Genomic DNA, 17,032 nt, shown 5'->3' with positions numbered 1-17,032 from the left:
CATGTGGTATTTTTCTTTCACCGACTGGCTTCTTTCACTTAACATAATAATGTCTAGTTCCATCTATTTTGTCATAACCTGTAGAATTTCCTTCTTGGTTCATTTAAAAATGCAGATTGATTTTATTTTTTTAATGTTAAAATGCATTATAAAAATTTAGAAAGTATAAATCTATTATAAAGCCTCAGCAATAAAAACATCATATCAGCACAGATACAATCAAGTAGATCAATGAAATAAAGTGAGCATCCTAAAAACAAATGTATATATCTCTTCAACAATGCAATGTATGATTAAATTAATATTTCAGATCAATGGGTAAAATAATGTTATTCGACAAGTAAGAGGCATGGACCACTATTACTTGAAATAAACAAAGAGAGAGCCCTATTTAACATATTATACAAAAAAAACTGTTTAGTTAAAAATCAATGCATAAAATATGGAGAGTTAGGAGAAAATACAAAATATTATTCTTTTTTCCCTGAAGTAAAATATTCAAACTCAGAAGCTATAAAGTAAAATGTTGACAGTATGATTATATTAAACATTTAAGACTATATAGTAATATACATATAAAAAAGTTAAAAGACAAATAATAGAATAGGAAAGTATTTGCAACACATCTAAAAACTGGTTAATAGTTTTTGTTTTTTGTTTTCCCCAGGGAAAAATTCTACAAACTTATAATCAAAAAATGGATAAGGAATACCAAAAAGTCATTTAAAGCTTTGGAAGAACGATGGAAATAGGCAAAAAATAAACAAAAACAAAAACAGGTTTAGTTTCAACAAATAATAAAGTAACACATCATTGTCACAATCAGATGAATAAGTATTAAAAATAATTGGTAATATCATTTATTTGTGACCGTGAAAGGAACTGAGTATTCATAGACTCTTTGTTTTCATCTGAAAGCAGTCCCTTTAGCATATCTTGCAATGCTGATTTGGTGGAGGTATATTCTTTCACCTTTCTTTTGTCTGGGAAATTCCTCATTTCACCTTCCATTTTAATAGAGAGCCTTGCTGGGTAGAGAAGTCTTGGTTGCAGACCTTCGCTTTTCAAGACTTGGAATATTTCTTGCCATTCCCCTCTGGCTTGCATTTTTTTTCTGTGAGAAGTCAGCTTCTAGCCATACCGGGGCTCCTTTACATGGTAGTACCTTGCTGCCTTTAGAATTCTCTGTTTGTCTTTGATATTTGCCATGTTAATGATGATGTGTCTTGGAGTGGGCTTCATTGGGTTCCTCTTGAATGGGACTCTCTGTGCTTCCTGGACTGTGTGACTTTTTCTCTCCTTCAATTAGGGAAGTTTCCATCATTACTTTTTCAAGTAGGTTCTCTAAACCTTCATCAATTCTCCTTCTGGTATCCCTATTATACAGATATTATTACATTTTAAGTTGTCCTGCATTTCCCTACATGCCTCTTCGTTTATTTTTAGTCTTTTTTCATTTTTTGCTCTTTCCAGGAGCTTTTTTCTACCTTATCCTCCAGCTCACTATTTTGTTCCTCTGCTTCATCTAACCTGCTTTTAATTCCTTCTGTTGTGTTCTTCCATTCAGAAATTGTATTCTTTATTTCCTCTTGTCTCTTATTGATAGTTACTATGTCCTTCTTCATGCCGACATCACTTGTAGTAAGTTCCTCATAGTTTTCCTGTAGTTTTTTCTAATTCTCTCTGAGTTCACTGAGCTCATTGTGCTTCCTTACAACCCTTGTTTTGACCTCAATATCTGTTAGTTTTCTTGCATCTATTTCATTTAGTTATCTTTCTTGAGATTCTCCCTTCCTCTTTTATTGGGTGGAGTTTCTTTGTTTTCTTATTGTTTGGGAGACTCTTCTTTTTTGATTCTTCTCTTTAATTGATCTCTCTTGACTTCCTGACTTTGTGGTATGAACATCTATGGAAGGAGATGGCTGTTTTCCCTTTCTGGATCTGATTCTGGGATGTCAGCTTTTGACCCCGACTGACCTTAGGCAATCTGTTCGAGACTAATAGGAATGTACTGTCTGTAGCTGACTCCTTCAGTTGTGAAACTAGTGATTGGCCATTTAAACGGCTCTTTGCATCTCCAGTCACCTGTCTCAGGCAGAAAGCAATCCTGCCGCTTTTCACAGCTGGGTGTTTGTGTCCTTTTTGGGTGCTGGTGCTCTGGGCTGGAGATACCCGCTTATGCTTTAGACCTTTTCATCTCAGCAGGATCTATGTGGCCATTTCAATATCCTTCTGGCACTGCCACCCATGGGGGCCCTGCCTTCCTTCTCAAGTCTCTGCCATGCTCATTATCAGATGGTAGTACTAAAGCTGATTCTTCTGCCTGTCAGAAGTTATGTCTCCTCTGTTGCTTTTGTTCAGTTGGTTGTTCCAGGTGATTTTCTCATGATTTAGGTGAAATTCCAGATGGTACCTGTGCAGAGATCACTGTGAGTTCTACTTAATCCTCCACCATTGTTTTCTACCTGGTCTTAGGTAACAAACTTATATTTCATTCATTCATTCATTCATTCTTACATTCATATATTCTCTCATTCATTTAAATATTTATTTATATTGTTTAAGTCATTGCAGAAGTCCCCATTTTCCCCATTTACAAACCTTTTCCCATCCACAATTCCTTCTCTGAGTCCATCACCACACTTTTGACTGTCCTTGGGTCAGGCACAAATGTTATCTTTCTATACCCTTCCCCTTCTCTAACTCATTTCCTCTTCTCCCTTCTCCATGGACAGCTGTTAGTCTCTACATGTGTCATGCTTTTGTTCCTACTTTCTTCATCCATTTATATGTTTATTTGATTTCCCAAATAATTGAGATCATATAGTATTTGTCTTTTGCTTGCTGGGTAATTTTGCTTAACATAATATTTTCTAGGCTAATCCATGCTGTTGAAATAGTTAAAAGTTTCTCAATTTTTTTTACTTTTGAGTAGTATTCCACTGTGGACCACAGCCTTTGTTTTCACTGATCTACTTGTAGGCCCTTTGGCTGTTTCCAAAACCTTGGCTTTTATAAATAACTCTACAATACACATAGGGGTGCACATATCTTCTTTAATTTTTTTTTTTTTTTTTTTTTTTTTTTTTTAGTTTCTTAATATATCTCTAGCAGTGTGCTTGCTGGGACAAAAATCAAGTTCTACATTTTTGAGGGAACTCCATACTGCATTACATGATGGCTAAACTAGTCAGCTGGCCAGAAAGACTTGTCATGGAATATTCTAAGTAATGAGCATCAAGTACCTGCAACCATACCTACAGTACCCAGCAAAGATATCATTTGAAATGGAAGAAATGAAGAAATGAAGAGCTTTCCAAATGTCATCAATAGCTTAAGCCTCTAAGTTCAGCAGTATGAGGACAGTTCAGTTCAGGATCCAGGAAAATTATATTCCAATAAAAGGAAAGAGAACATAAGAAAGCTTCCCAGTAATTGCCTACTGTATGACCTCTTTCTGAGATTTAGGGTGAACAATAAATCAATGTAGAACTTCAGAGTGTTCTTGTGGTCCTATTCTGCAGGAGACACTATTTCTACAGACTTGGGTTTTGAGAAAATATGACAATTGTTGGACACACACATGAGATGTATATCTTGAGATGAACAAACAGGAAGAAGACAACAGAGCACATGCAAGTGTTTTTAAATGTCACCTAGTTTTTCTCTGTAAGAAGTTCTAAACAACATTCTTTTAATAAGTCATTTTGTTTAAAAATATTTTAAACTAATTGGTACATATATAAATGATGTCATATTAAATTTTTTTTAATTTACTGTCTACTAGCATTTTCCATGTTTGAAGGCCACACTGCATGACAGTGAATGTGATCACAGCTCTTTCTCAGGTAAAGCTGGTTTACCCCTTATCCTACAACTCACCTATAATCTTTCTTGAGTCAGTCCTCTGCAAAAATAACACTTATGTGGCCCTGAGACTATTGAAGATACATTTTTGTACCCAGCTCTATTTAAAAAAAGATATTTGGGTGTATTTTCACTTAAGAAAAATGCAGTAAAGTCACACACGGACAGACTTGCTCTTAAATCAGTTCATTTGAACATTAAGATGTCTAATAACACCACACAGGCTCTGAATTGTGACCAGCAGGGAGGGAAGAGACTGAGTTCATGAAGAGGGACAGACAATGTTGGGAATGAACAAAGGAAGAATTCTTCCCACAACTGATCAGGTTCCACAGAGAAGACATGCCTGGTTCTCAGGACATAGTCTATGGGAAAGGAAAACAGGACTGTAGGTTAGTTGAGTGGACAGGGTGAAACCTAGATTGGGGAGACTGCAGGATGTTTGTGAAGGGTTGGAAGTGATGATAGTGAATCCCATGGGCAAGTTCCTGGTGCCCTGGGACCTCTCCCTCTCTCAGATGTGGGAGGGTGCCTTGGAATTTCTCAGCGATGTACATTTCTTGGCACCAACCTACTCATGAATTCATGGTCTCAGGAGAGATTTTCATGGGGATGGGTTTTGTAAAAGAGACCTCCAAGAAGTCCGATTGAGTTATATTTGTGTCCTCTATCTCCTAAATTATTTTTTGCCTTGTAAATATTATATTAATACTGAATGCTAATAAAATTCAGGTTTTCCTGCATTTCCCTAAAAGCCTCTTCATTCTTTTTGAGTCTTTTTTTCATTTTCTTGCTCTTTCTGAGAGCTTACTTTCTACCTTATCCTCTAACTCACTGCCTTGTTCCTCTGCTTCATCTAGCTTGCCTTTGATACCTTCTACTGTGTTTTACCAAACAGAAATTGTGGTCATCATTTCCTCTTGTCTCTTGTTGATATTTTCTATGTCCTTATGAATGCTGACATAGTTTGTAGTAAGTTCCTTGTAGTTTCCCTGTAGATTTTTCTAATTCTATCCGAGTTCACTGAGCTCACTGAACTTCCTACAACCTTTGTTTGGACCTCAATATCTGATAGTTTACTTGCATCTATTTCATTTAGTTTCCTTCTGGGGACCCCCCTTTTCCCTTTTATTGTGGGGAGTTACTTTGTCTTGCCATTATTTGTGGGATTTTTCTTTTTTGATATTTCTTTTACATTGATCTGCCTTGACTTCCTGACTCTGTGGTATGAACTTCTATGGAAGGAGACTGCTGTTTTCCCTTTATGGATCTGCTTCTGATGATGTCAGCTGTTGACCCTGTCTGACCTTAGGCAGGCTGTTTGAGACTTGCAGGAATCTGCTGTCTATAGCTGTCTGCTTTAGCTATTAAACTAGTTACTCTGCACTCATCACTGAGACTTAGACACTATAGGGCGGGAAGTCCTACCTGGGGTGGGGTATATTTGGTTCTCTCTCCCTGCCTTTGCTCTGTGGAATTGTGTGCCTGAGCCAGTGGCTGCTGCCCAACAGGGGCAGAGTCAGTACTGGGATCATGCCATCTACTCTCTCAGTTTCTTCCAACCCCCAAAATATTCCATCTCTGGTCTCTCCTCCTGCCACTTTTCACAGCTGGGTGTTATTTTTGTTCTTTTTGGGTTCTGGTGTGGTACTCTGGAGATACTCGCTTATGCTTTAAACCCCACTTATCTCAGTGGGATCTATCTGGCTGTTTCAATATCCTTTTGGTGCCGCCATTCATGGGGGCCCCACCCTGCTTCACAAGTCTGCCAAACTCCTTACCAGTTAGGTTATGCTAAAGCTGATTCTTCTGCCTGTCCTAAGTTATAAGGCTCAGCTGTCTCTTTGGTTCATTCTTTTTGTTCCAGGTGATTTCCTCATGATTTAGTTGTAATTCCAGATTATATTTTGGAGGCGGTCACTGTGACTTCCACTCAATCCTCCACCATCTTATTCTTCTTTGTCTCTGGTAACAAAATTATATTTATTTCATTCATTCAATTATTCATTCATTCTTACATTCATTAAAATATTTATTTCTGTTGCTTAAGCCATAGCACATGTCTCCATTTTTCCCATTTGGACACCTCTACACATCTACTGCCCCCTTCACTGTACCTGTCACCACACTGTTTTCTGTGTCCACAGGTCAGGCACACATGTTCTCTGGCTACACCCTTCTCCTTCTCTGACCCATGTCTCTCTTCCCCATCCCCTCTGACAGAATTCAGTCTGTCTATGTGTCATGTGTTTGTTCCTACTTCATTCATCAGTTTATATTGTTTCTTTGACTTCCTAAATAAGTGAGATTGCATGGTATTTGTCTTTTCCTTGCTGGGTCATTTTGCTTAATATAATATTTTCCAGGCTCGTCCATGCTGTTGTAAAAGTTCAGAGTTTCTTTATTTTTTACTTCTGAGTACTATTCTATGTGGATATGTACCACAATCTTTTTATCCACTCAACTATTTGTAGGCACTTGGGCTCTTGCCAAGATCTTGGCTTTTATAAATAACAGTACAATATACATAAGGGTGCATATATATTCTCTGATAGGATTTTTTATTTTTATTTTTTCTTAATATTTCTCCAGAAGTGCGCTTGCTGGGACAAAAATCAAGTACTGTTTTTCAATTATTGAGGAAAGTCCATGGTGCTTTCCACAATGGCTATACTCATCAGCTGGTCAGAACTTGTCAGGAAGTATTCTAAGTGATGAATGTCAAGTACTTGCAACCATGCCTATGGTACCCAGGAAAGCTCTCATTTGGAATGAAACAAATTGAATGAGAAATGAGGAACTTCCCAAATGTCAGCAACAGCCTAAGCCTCTCAGTTCAGCAGCAGGACAGGTGAATTCAGGATCCAGGAAGGTTATCTTCCATTAAAGGAAAAAGAACACAAGCAAGCTTCCCAGCAATTGGTAACTCTATTGCCTGTTTCTGAGATTTAGTGTGCAAAATAAATCAATGTAGAACTATGGAGTGTTTTCAGGGTTCTATTCTGAAGGAGACACTATTTCTACAGACTTGGGTTTTGAAAAACATATGACAATTGTTGGAAGGACCCTGGAGATACATATCTTGAGATGAGCAAATGGGGTGAAGAGAAGAGGGCACACAGAAGTGTTTTCAAAGATCAGTTAGATTGTCCCTGCTGGAACTATACCCTAAGAATCCCAAATCACCAATTCAAAAGAACCTATGCACCCCAATGTTCATAGCAACACAATTTACAATAGCCAAGTGTCGGAAGCAACCTAAATGTCCATCAGTAGATGATTGGATCAAAAAAGTATGGTGTATTTACACAATGGAATACTACACAGCAGAAAGAAAAAAAGAACTACTAAACTGCGTGACAGCATGGATGGAACTAGAAAGCATTATGCTAAGCGAAATAAGCCAGGAGGCGAAAGACAAATACAATATGATCTCACCTGTAAGCGGAACCTAACCAACAAAACAAAGATGCAAGGAAAATAAGACCAGAAACGCTGAAAGGAAAAGAAACCAACAGAGACAAGAGGGAAGGAGGGACTGGTGGGCAGGGGAAAAGGAAGGGAAGTATCAAGTCAAAGAACGTATAGGAAGGACTCATGGACAAAGCCAAAGTGGGGAAGGATTGAGGGAGGGAGGGAGGGGAAAGTGGTGGGGGGAAGAAGGAGACAAATTATTTGGAAAAATAAATTAATTAATTTAAAAACTCTGAACAACCTTCTTTAAATAAGTCACTTCTGTTTATAAATATTTTGGACTAAATGGTATATATATATGCTGTCATATTGAAATGTTTTTAAAAAGTGTACTGTCCAGTAGCTTTTTCTGTGTCTGAAGGCCTCACCACTCAGCAGTGAATGTGACCATAGCCCTCTCCCAGGTGAAGCTGGTTTATCCCTTATCCTGCATCTTACCTCTAGGCCTCCTCTAGTCAGTCCTTGCAAAAATAACAGTTATGTGGACGTGAGACTATTGAAGACATGTTTTCATGTCGAGCTCCATTTAAAAAAAAATTTTGGGTGTATTTTAAGTTATGCAAAATGCTAGAAAGTCACACATGGACAGATTTGGTCTGTAATCAGTTTATTTGAACACGAAGATGTCCATTAACACCACACTGGCTCTGAATGGTGACTGGAGAGTGAGGTCATGGAGAGAGACAGATGATGCTGGGAAGGAGCAAGGGAAGAATTCTTCCCACAGTTTATCAGGTTTCATGGAAAAGATGTGCTTGGTCCTCAAGATATAGTCTAAAGGAAATGAAAAGAGGAACATATGTTAGTTGAGCAAACAGGGTGAAACCTTGACTGGGGAGACTGCAGGACATGGGTTGTATAGGGTTGGAATAGACAGTAGTGAATCCCATGGACAAGTTCCAGGTGACCCTGGGTCCTCTCCATCTCTCTGATGGAGGAGGGAGCCTTTTGAATTTCTCTTGGATGTAGATTTGGTGGGACTTTCCCATTCATGGATTCATGATCTCAAGAGAGATGTTCACGGGGATGGGCTTTCTAAAAGAGATTAGTAGGAACTCTGATTGACTTATATTTGTGTCCTATACTTCCTAAACTTTTTATGGCTTGTAAACACTATATTCATCTGGGAAGCTAAAAAAAAACCCATATTTTTCAGACCATGTGTCACATCAGAATTTATGTCACATTAGGAAGTTTCTAAAAAAAAAAAAAAACAGTTTAATAAAATATCATGCCGAAGCACCACATGTCAGATAGTGTGGCCTGAAAATCTCTCAGTGACTGTCATGGTTATGTCAAAAGTGCACTCTGTGTTTGCAGGTGTCAGGGTTCACTTTCACCATAATTTCCCTAGAGGACTATATGGACAAACCATGGAGACTTGGTGGAGGGGAAGACTCTTGTTTTTCCATCTTCAGTACTGACTCCTGGTAGTTCCTGCTTCTCCTCAAAGACCCACTTTTCTGTGTGACCCTTCTGTATTAATGCTTCATCAACACAACTCCATCAGTATTAATCCACTTCCCATTAGCCATTTAATGGGACTGAGAAGAAACAAAATATATAGAATGACAGGAAGAAGTCACCTACTGACACAATTTCCTTGTTTGGACCAGATGTACTTACCTACTACAAAGCACACATGAAATAAAAGGTATACTTATTGACCATGAGAATCAAGGACTCTGTTTTCATTAATTTTCAGGACAGTTGTCTGTAGACAAAAGAAAAGGAACAGGAATTAAAAGAGCAGCTGGGCAGTACCATTTCAAATTGCTTCCAGGGATTTGTAAATTTTTTTATCTAAATAACTGATGTAATAATAGGTAATAGATGGAAGAGCAAGTTTAAGATACATCAATCTGTTTCCCAAGGGAATATTTCCATACCAGTTAAATGAGATATTCAGGAAATAATGTAGTCTCATTACCTAAATTGATACTATTCACAATATTTGTTTCTGGAATATTCTTTTCCTGAGTCAGCTCCTTGAACTTCTCGAAATCCTGCTCATTCACAGTGTTTGATTTGCCTTGAAATGACCACAAAAGAAGAAGAAATTTGTTCATGAGAATTCAAAAAAACTTATGAATACACAAATGAGAGATATGAATTCAAGTTAGGCCTTCAAGTGAAAGTAAAATTTCCAGAGGTCATATATCACTTGTTCCAAAGTCAGCTGCCTCATTGAGGCCCAGACGCAAAGCCCAGGCCTCTGTGTCCCTATGCCCACTCCTGCCCCAGCTAAGGATTCCAGAGATAACCACAGGTCCCAGGAATCTGAGGCACCTTCATCTAGAACCTCTACGTGCTTCCTTGAATATCTGACATTCCTGCTTCCTTGTGAACAAAACACACATGAAACCTTGTCCTGACTTTCCAGAGAACCAGCCCTGTCCTCATGGTTGGGCAAAGTTAGATGGTCTCTTGATAGGTCACTTTTCTCCCTATATTTATGCAAAAAAATAAAAAGGCCATTAACAGCATGATGCATGCGCACATCTCAGTGCCCTTTGGTCGTTTCTCAGCAGTAGAGAATCTCAATCTTCAAGAGACTGATGCATGGGAAGTGGTACGCATTGTGAAGATTTGTTTAGAAAGCAACCAGGCCAAGGCTGAGAACATATTTGAAAAACTCTTTTAAAATGACAGGATTAGGGTGAACTTGCAGAGAATCAGCCTAAAAATCTGTTGACCTAATAAGAAAAAGTTTCTTATAAAACTCAATTTTTACACCATTATCAGTGACAGGCATTATTTCTAAGTGCCAGAAGATCTTAAAATGCTGCCTCTACCAGCTCCTATTTTCAGCATCTGTGTAGATTGGATTCTATGTCCCTAATTAGGTGACGAAAAATTCCTCCTATAATTAATGAATAACACCAGTGCAAATAGATTCTGTGACTACACATACCAACAATAAACATGTGAAATGACCATGAAAAAGGAGATCATACTTACCAAACATCACTGTTAGTCTGTAGACCTCATTATTCTCAGCCACATTGATGATATACCCCACTAGTGATGTTTCTGATGCATAAATAATTTTATAAATAGCTGATCCTTCAACTATTTGAGAGAGAGAATAGATAGGTAGATGGATATCCAGAGAGAGTAGGAAAATACTTTCTTTGTGTCTTTTTACACCTTATAATATTTCATGTTTTTCATTCTTACTAAAATGTATTGTAAAACCGGGTTTCAAAAGAAGCCAATGTATTCCTTAAATATCATGAGCTAGTTGTTATAACTATATTATCAAAAAGAAAAGTTAAAAACTCATTTTGTTTCTCCTCTCTCAGAAACAGGATTGATTTTTCCTTAGCATGGAAATCAATGTAACATTGGTAAAATGGTGTGATTGTGGACATATGCTCAATGTCATTGGGCCACTGAAAATTTGGAATGTTCTTCCGGACCATTAGAAATAATTTAAGAGAAAGATATCCTGAAAAACATGCCAACGTACTTAGAACAAACACTTTAGTTAAAAGAAGATGCCACTTTGGTATTTTAAATCTCAGGGCCTTGTTTAAATTTTAATTAAATCAACCCTATTTTGAAAGGATTAAGCTGTTTCAAGATTATCAAAAGTGTATCCTTTTATTCAAAATGACACCAATAGATAAAGTTCACAATAGTCTTTGGCTTGATTGCCTGAGGTCATGAAGAATAATCCTGAAGCATTGGAACACACCTGAGAGCCTTGTGTTATAAATGTTTTCCAAATGTGATCTTAAATCTACTGCAGAGGAGTAAAAATTGGCAGGGACCTTCAAGGCATTATCATGTAAATCTTTGTGCAGGATGAAACTAAAATAGGGGATAACTGAAGTGTCCTGACTATTGCTAGATCTATTATTTAGGTTTTTGAAGGTATTGCAAAAAACTGAGAACAACATTTCAATTTTAAAACTTGTAGCCACACGACAGCTGTACTTACAGTTAGTGAGGAAAACATTGCCTTCGAGTGTTGCCCAAGAGATAATTCATGACACGCATTCTCCATTAACCCTGGAAAGGAAAATAACCTCAAGTTGGGAGATTGAGAATGAGGAAAATTTCCTGTCTAAACAGAATTTTCAGTGCATCCTCTTCACATGACCTTGTGTCAGATATCCTTTATGACCTACAGTCAATGTGATGTTGAAAAAAGAAGGAAGTGGTCATCCAAGTAGAATGATGATCAAGTGGCAAGGAGGCCATTGTCTACACTGGAAATCTTATAGTACCTCCAAAAGGATGGCATCTACCACGCAAGACACATTTCTGACCTAATTGTTTCCACTTGTATTCCACTTGAAGAAATTATGTCTTCAGAAATAAACTACATTTATTTTCTTATATTTGTGCTCTTTTAATGTGTTCTTAAGTCTGTGTCTGCAAAAATTTTATCTTTCAAGTCAGTGTTAATTCCTTCCAAATTCCTAACAGATTCATGGCTCTCTCTTCTTATTTCCAAGACTTTACTCATAACTTTCATTTGCCAGCCATTTGCAAGATTCATTCAAATCTCTTTCTCCTATTGTTGCCCCTAGCATATTTCCTGCATATTTTCACAGCAAAAGTTATTTGTTTTTGTTTTTTGTTTTTAATTTTGAGTAAACCATTACCTGCAATGGTACTACATATAGAGAAGTAGAACTGTAACACCTAAAAATTAATAACTTAATTAATACCAAAAATGCAAATTTTTAATCTTATGGGGACAGCACAGGTTTTCTCAGTACAACCTAATGTTTTTAGACACCCCATATTTCTTGGACTTCAATGAATTCTTCTGTTCATTAACTTAGGATTCTCCCTCTTAACCCTAAGTTTGGTGTGTCAATAATTGTTCTTTCTGGGAAAATATATAACATATGTGAGTACAAGTGTTACCAATTTAGCAAATATATTGCTTTGTGTTTGTGCCTGTGTGTGACAGAGAGGAAAGAAAGACAGAGGCAGAGCTGCAAGAATGAGAAAAAGTGGGAGAGGTGTATAATTCCTAAAATTTTGTTATTCACTTTCAAGGCATCTTTTCTGACCCACATCATCAAATTGGAAATGAATAGTAAAATTTTAGAATCCAATCTTAGTTTTTTTTGATATATGATGAGTCCATGGAAAGCATAATTGCAAGTAGAGTCTGCCAGGTTCCTTACATTCCAGGACATATCCATGTCAAGTAGAGGACAAACAAAATTAATACTTGGATGTAGAGGATCATTCATGACTAAGCACATTTCTTCCTGCTCCACCTGCCTGCACAATTCCCTCCACACATCTGATGTCTAGGCCCTCGACCTGCTCCTTCTTTTCCAACTTAGGTTATACATTAGTGGTTGATGCTGACCAGGGGCATATTTCTCGCTACTCCTCCTTCTTTTTCTGAACTTCTCATCCCACCTTCAAGTTTATACTCAACCGGTCCCCTCACCCCTGCCACATTTCAGGCTCACAGGACTCTCTCCATTCCCCATTTCAGGACGGTAGCATTACGCCATCCACACCATTATTACACAGTGTCACACACAGTGTTGTTCCCTGTTTCCACATCAGTTGTTTGACACTATTTGAACATTTAGGTTAAAAGGAAACCTAATTTATATTCTCCCATTCTTTTTTCTAACAACATACATGCAATTTGCTGAACAACCATTCCTTTAATAACCCTCAAATCATGAAGGTTTAATGAATTGAGTCATTCAATAGATATTGATATTCGTTCTTCAGGGTAGAGAGCATATGTTATCTACCTGCTAACGCTGCTCTACACCACAGTTCCTTAATGTGAACCATCATCTGAAATTTTTACATGGACCCTGCAGGCTCATGTCAGGCACTGTAAGATTTGAGAAGTCTATACCCGTGGTGTTGATTTTGCTCTTTTTCTTTAATCCCTGCTGGTGCTTCTTTGGCTATTTATTGTCTAAGCAAATGTAGCTGGATCCTCTCTAGAGAATTACTGTAGTCCTGAGTGGACATTTTCAAAATCCCTGGTAATCACAAAACTCAGTCCCACACTTGCACATTAGGCAGAGAGTTTACTCTTTTTGTCCCTTGTCATTTTTACTTGATAAAATAATCTAAAGACATTTTGTCATGTGCTGTGTCAAAATTAAGTTTAAGGAGAAACCACTGAATGGGCCACTCTCTCGTCTTCGCTGGATTATTGCAGGACATATAAAGAGTCTTCCATTCACCTGAGAGCTAAAAGGGGAGTCCTGATAGAGGTTGTAGTCGAACGATATTTAAAAGTTTTCTCTGACCTCATTCATCAAGAGTTTCCCATCCTTTGTTCATCATGACAAAACCCTCTATCTCTACCAAAGGAGGCAGTGTTTTAAAAATAACATCAAAACACAATGTAGCACCCAAACTGGAAACTGAGATATTCCTGAAATAGATTAAGCTCAAGTATCAAGTGCAAGAGCTCCACCCGGTAATTCTTTATCTGAACTGTTGGGCTAAACCAAACTGTTTTGTTCTTTCACAAACACCATTGAAATGTGTAATTAGTCAGTTTTTCAGCTCTACCAACAATGCAGAGACAATATCGGTAGAGTATGTGTACATAATGAACTGATTACTAAGCGAATCTGAATCGGAGGTCGATGACCTAGCTTAAGTGCACATAAATTAGACACACATAATAACTACAAAAAATGGCAGACATGCAGACCCACATACACATGCAGAAGACTTTGCCAAAGGTACCTGTGAGAGGTCTATCGGAGACTGGTAAGCACAAACCAGACCAAGTACAAGTGTCAGCAGCAGGATCTTCATCCTTGGCTACTTGTTGGTTCCCTCTGCCGGAGGTGTTCAGACTGGGCTACCTGTTGGAGAGACTCAGAACCTTTGCCTTTTTATGTACTGCTTGCCTATGGGGTGGCTCGTGGTGAATTGGCCTACCATTGTTCGTAAGAGATCATTTTGCATCATCGAAAATAAACATCCTGGTGCATGGTGATGCATCCTGAAGGTCATCCCAATGTTGGCCTCATTCCCCGTTTTCATTTACTTGTACTAAACCTTTTCCTCCTGGGCCTCCAGCATGTATGAAAGGCTTTTTTCACCATCTGAGAACACTGTTTTGTGCAAATTATAAGTACAATTATGTCTTCACTAAGAATCTGTGTCCAAACTCCAGCAGATGATAATGCCTTGGATGACAGTCATCACTGGGTCGTTGCATCAGGACTTTGGTAGCTAGTTCCCTATCTTAGATGAAGTCTTAGCCCTCAATAATTACTTATACTATTTTAGTAATCAGTTATTATTATTAATTATTACTCTCAGTGTTGTTATTTAGATTCAGCCTCAGTGCTGTTGGGGACCAAGCAGAGGTGGTAACGGCTCAGACACAGAAGGGTCAAAGCTCACATCTCCTCAAGACACAGTAGCTCTGGGTTCCCTCACCTTTCCTCTGGCACTTTCTCTCTGGAAATCCACTCCTTTCTCAGCTTCTTGAAAGTCTATAAAGCCAAAAAAAAAAGCCCCACACACCCATCCATGCAGGGAGGGAAACATAAAGTGCAGCCCTTGAGATGCCTGTGGGAGCCACTCTAAGGCCAAGAAGTACACACATAGGTGTGAGTGGGGAAAACAGTTGGACAAGAATGGAGGCCATTTCACAGAGATTCTGCCAAGGCAGGGGAAGCTGAGCTCACAGGGGTTTCTGGGAGGTGACTGTGATATACGTACAGCCCAGGACTGTGAAATTTCACTTATCTTCTCAAGTCTTTTACGACCTTGGATGTGAGCAAGAAAGGAGTTATGCATTCCATTGTGATAAAGGTGCTAGTAGGCAAAAATTTACGTAGAAATTCATACTTATAAAACACCCCAATACTTTTTCCATGACTGTGTGACTGTGTGTGTGTGTGTGCACACATGTGTGTGTTTGTGTGTGGTTGAACACTTGTTTTTGTGAGACTAAAAATACAGTGACCAAGGCATTTATGTGATAAAATTGTTAATGTCCATTGTAGCCTTTGGAGCTCTTGTGACCTTCCTATGATGCTTTAGACAAAAGCTTCATTTTATATCCTCTCATTTTCAGAAACTCTACTTGACTACAACCCCATTCTGTAAGTTAGACACAATTGTCATGAAATAAAATAATGATTCATTAATAACATAATGTTAGTTAGAGAAAACTGGAAATTCATTACAAATAAAGTTCTGAGTCCTTCATGAAGTACATAGATATAATTAAATAGCTCATGTGTGTGAATGTTACATGTTGGCGTTTATTGCAAATATTCACTGAGTTCCAAACAGTGTACTTGTACGTTTATTTTAGTCCAAGTGAACAACTGCAATTGTCCATATTGATGACACTTCATTATAGGCAATTTGTGAACAATATTTATTTTCTTTTATCTTTCATAATCTTTATTCACATCCTGGCTATTGTGCTGTATGATAAACATACAAGAATAGTATTCTTCACAAAAGAAATATTATCTATAAGAACCTCATATATATGAATGTGTTTGTATTTATGTTTAAATTTATATATACACATATATCCATAGATATACCTTCCAGTTAATATGATAATTAAAAAGGAGAACTTTTACCTTCTTTTGTGTGTGTTTAAGGTAACAAGTTTTTATTTCATTCATTCATTTAAATATTTACTTATATTAGTCAAGCCATTACAGATATCCCCATTTTCCCCATTCACATGCCTTTACCCATCCCTTAGCCCCTTCCCTTTCTCTGTCACCACACTGTTGTCCATGTCCATGGGCCAGGCACACATGTTCTCTTGCTACACCCTTCCCCTCCTCTCACTTATTTCTCTCTTCTCCCTCCCCTCTGACAGCTGCCAGTCTGTCCATGTGTCTGTGCCTTTGTTTCTACTTCATTCATCAGTTTATATTGTTTATTCAATTTCCAAGATAAGTGATATCATATGGTACTTGTGTTTTGCTTGCTGGGTTATTTTGCTTAACATAATATTCTCCAGACTCACCCAGCTGCTGTAAAAGTTACACATTTCTTTATTGTCTTACAGATGTGTAGTATTCCACTGTGTAAATGTACCACAGCCTTTGTATCCATTCATCTACTGGTGGGCACTTGGTCTGTTTCCAAGATCTTGGCTTTTGTAAATAACACTACAATACACATAAGGGTGCACATATCTTTTCTGATGCTTTTTTTTTTCTTAATATAGTTCCAGAAGTGGAGTTGCTGGGACAAAAATCAAGTTCTGTTTTTAAGTTTTCGAGGAAACTCCATACTGATTTCCACAATGGCTGTTCCAGCCAGCTGGCCAGAAAAGATTGTCATGAAATACTCAAAGTGATGAAAAGCAAGTACCTGCAACCGTTGGGTACCTACAGTGCCCAGCAAAGGTATCATATGAAATGGAATGAGAAATAAAGAGCTTCCCACATGATAGCAACTGACTAAACCTGTCAATTCAGCAGCAGGATGACATTTCAGTTCAGGATCCAGGAAGGTTTTCTTCCAATAAAAGGAAACAGGACACAAACAAACAAGCTTCCCAGGAAGTGCCAACTCTATTGCCTGTTTCTGAGATTCAGGATGGAAAATAAATCACTGTAGAACTATGGAGTGTTCTCAGGGTTCTATTCTGAAGAAGACATTATTTCTACACTCTTGGGTTTTAAGAAAAGTTTGACAATTGTTGTAGGGGCCCCTGAGATGTGTATCTTTGAGATGA

Source organism: Pteronotus mesoamericanus, unplaced genomic scaffold, assembly GCF_021234165.1.
Source record: "Pteronotus mesoamericanus isolate MK-2021 breed Mesoamerican mustached bat unplaced genomic scaffold, CSHL_Meso_final contig_142, whole genome shotgun sequence".
Taxonomy (NCBI): domain Eukaryota; kingdom Metazoa; phylum Chordata; class Mammalia; order Chiroptera; family Mormoopidae; genus Pteronotus; species Pteronotus mesoamericanus.
This window is presented reverse-complemented; position numbering follows the sequence as displayed.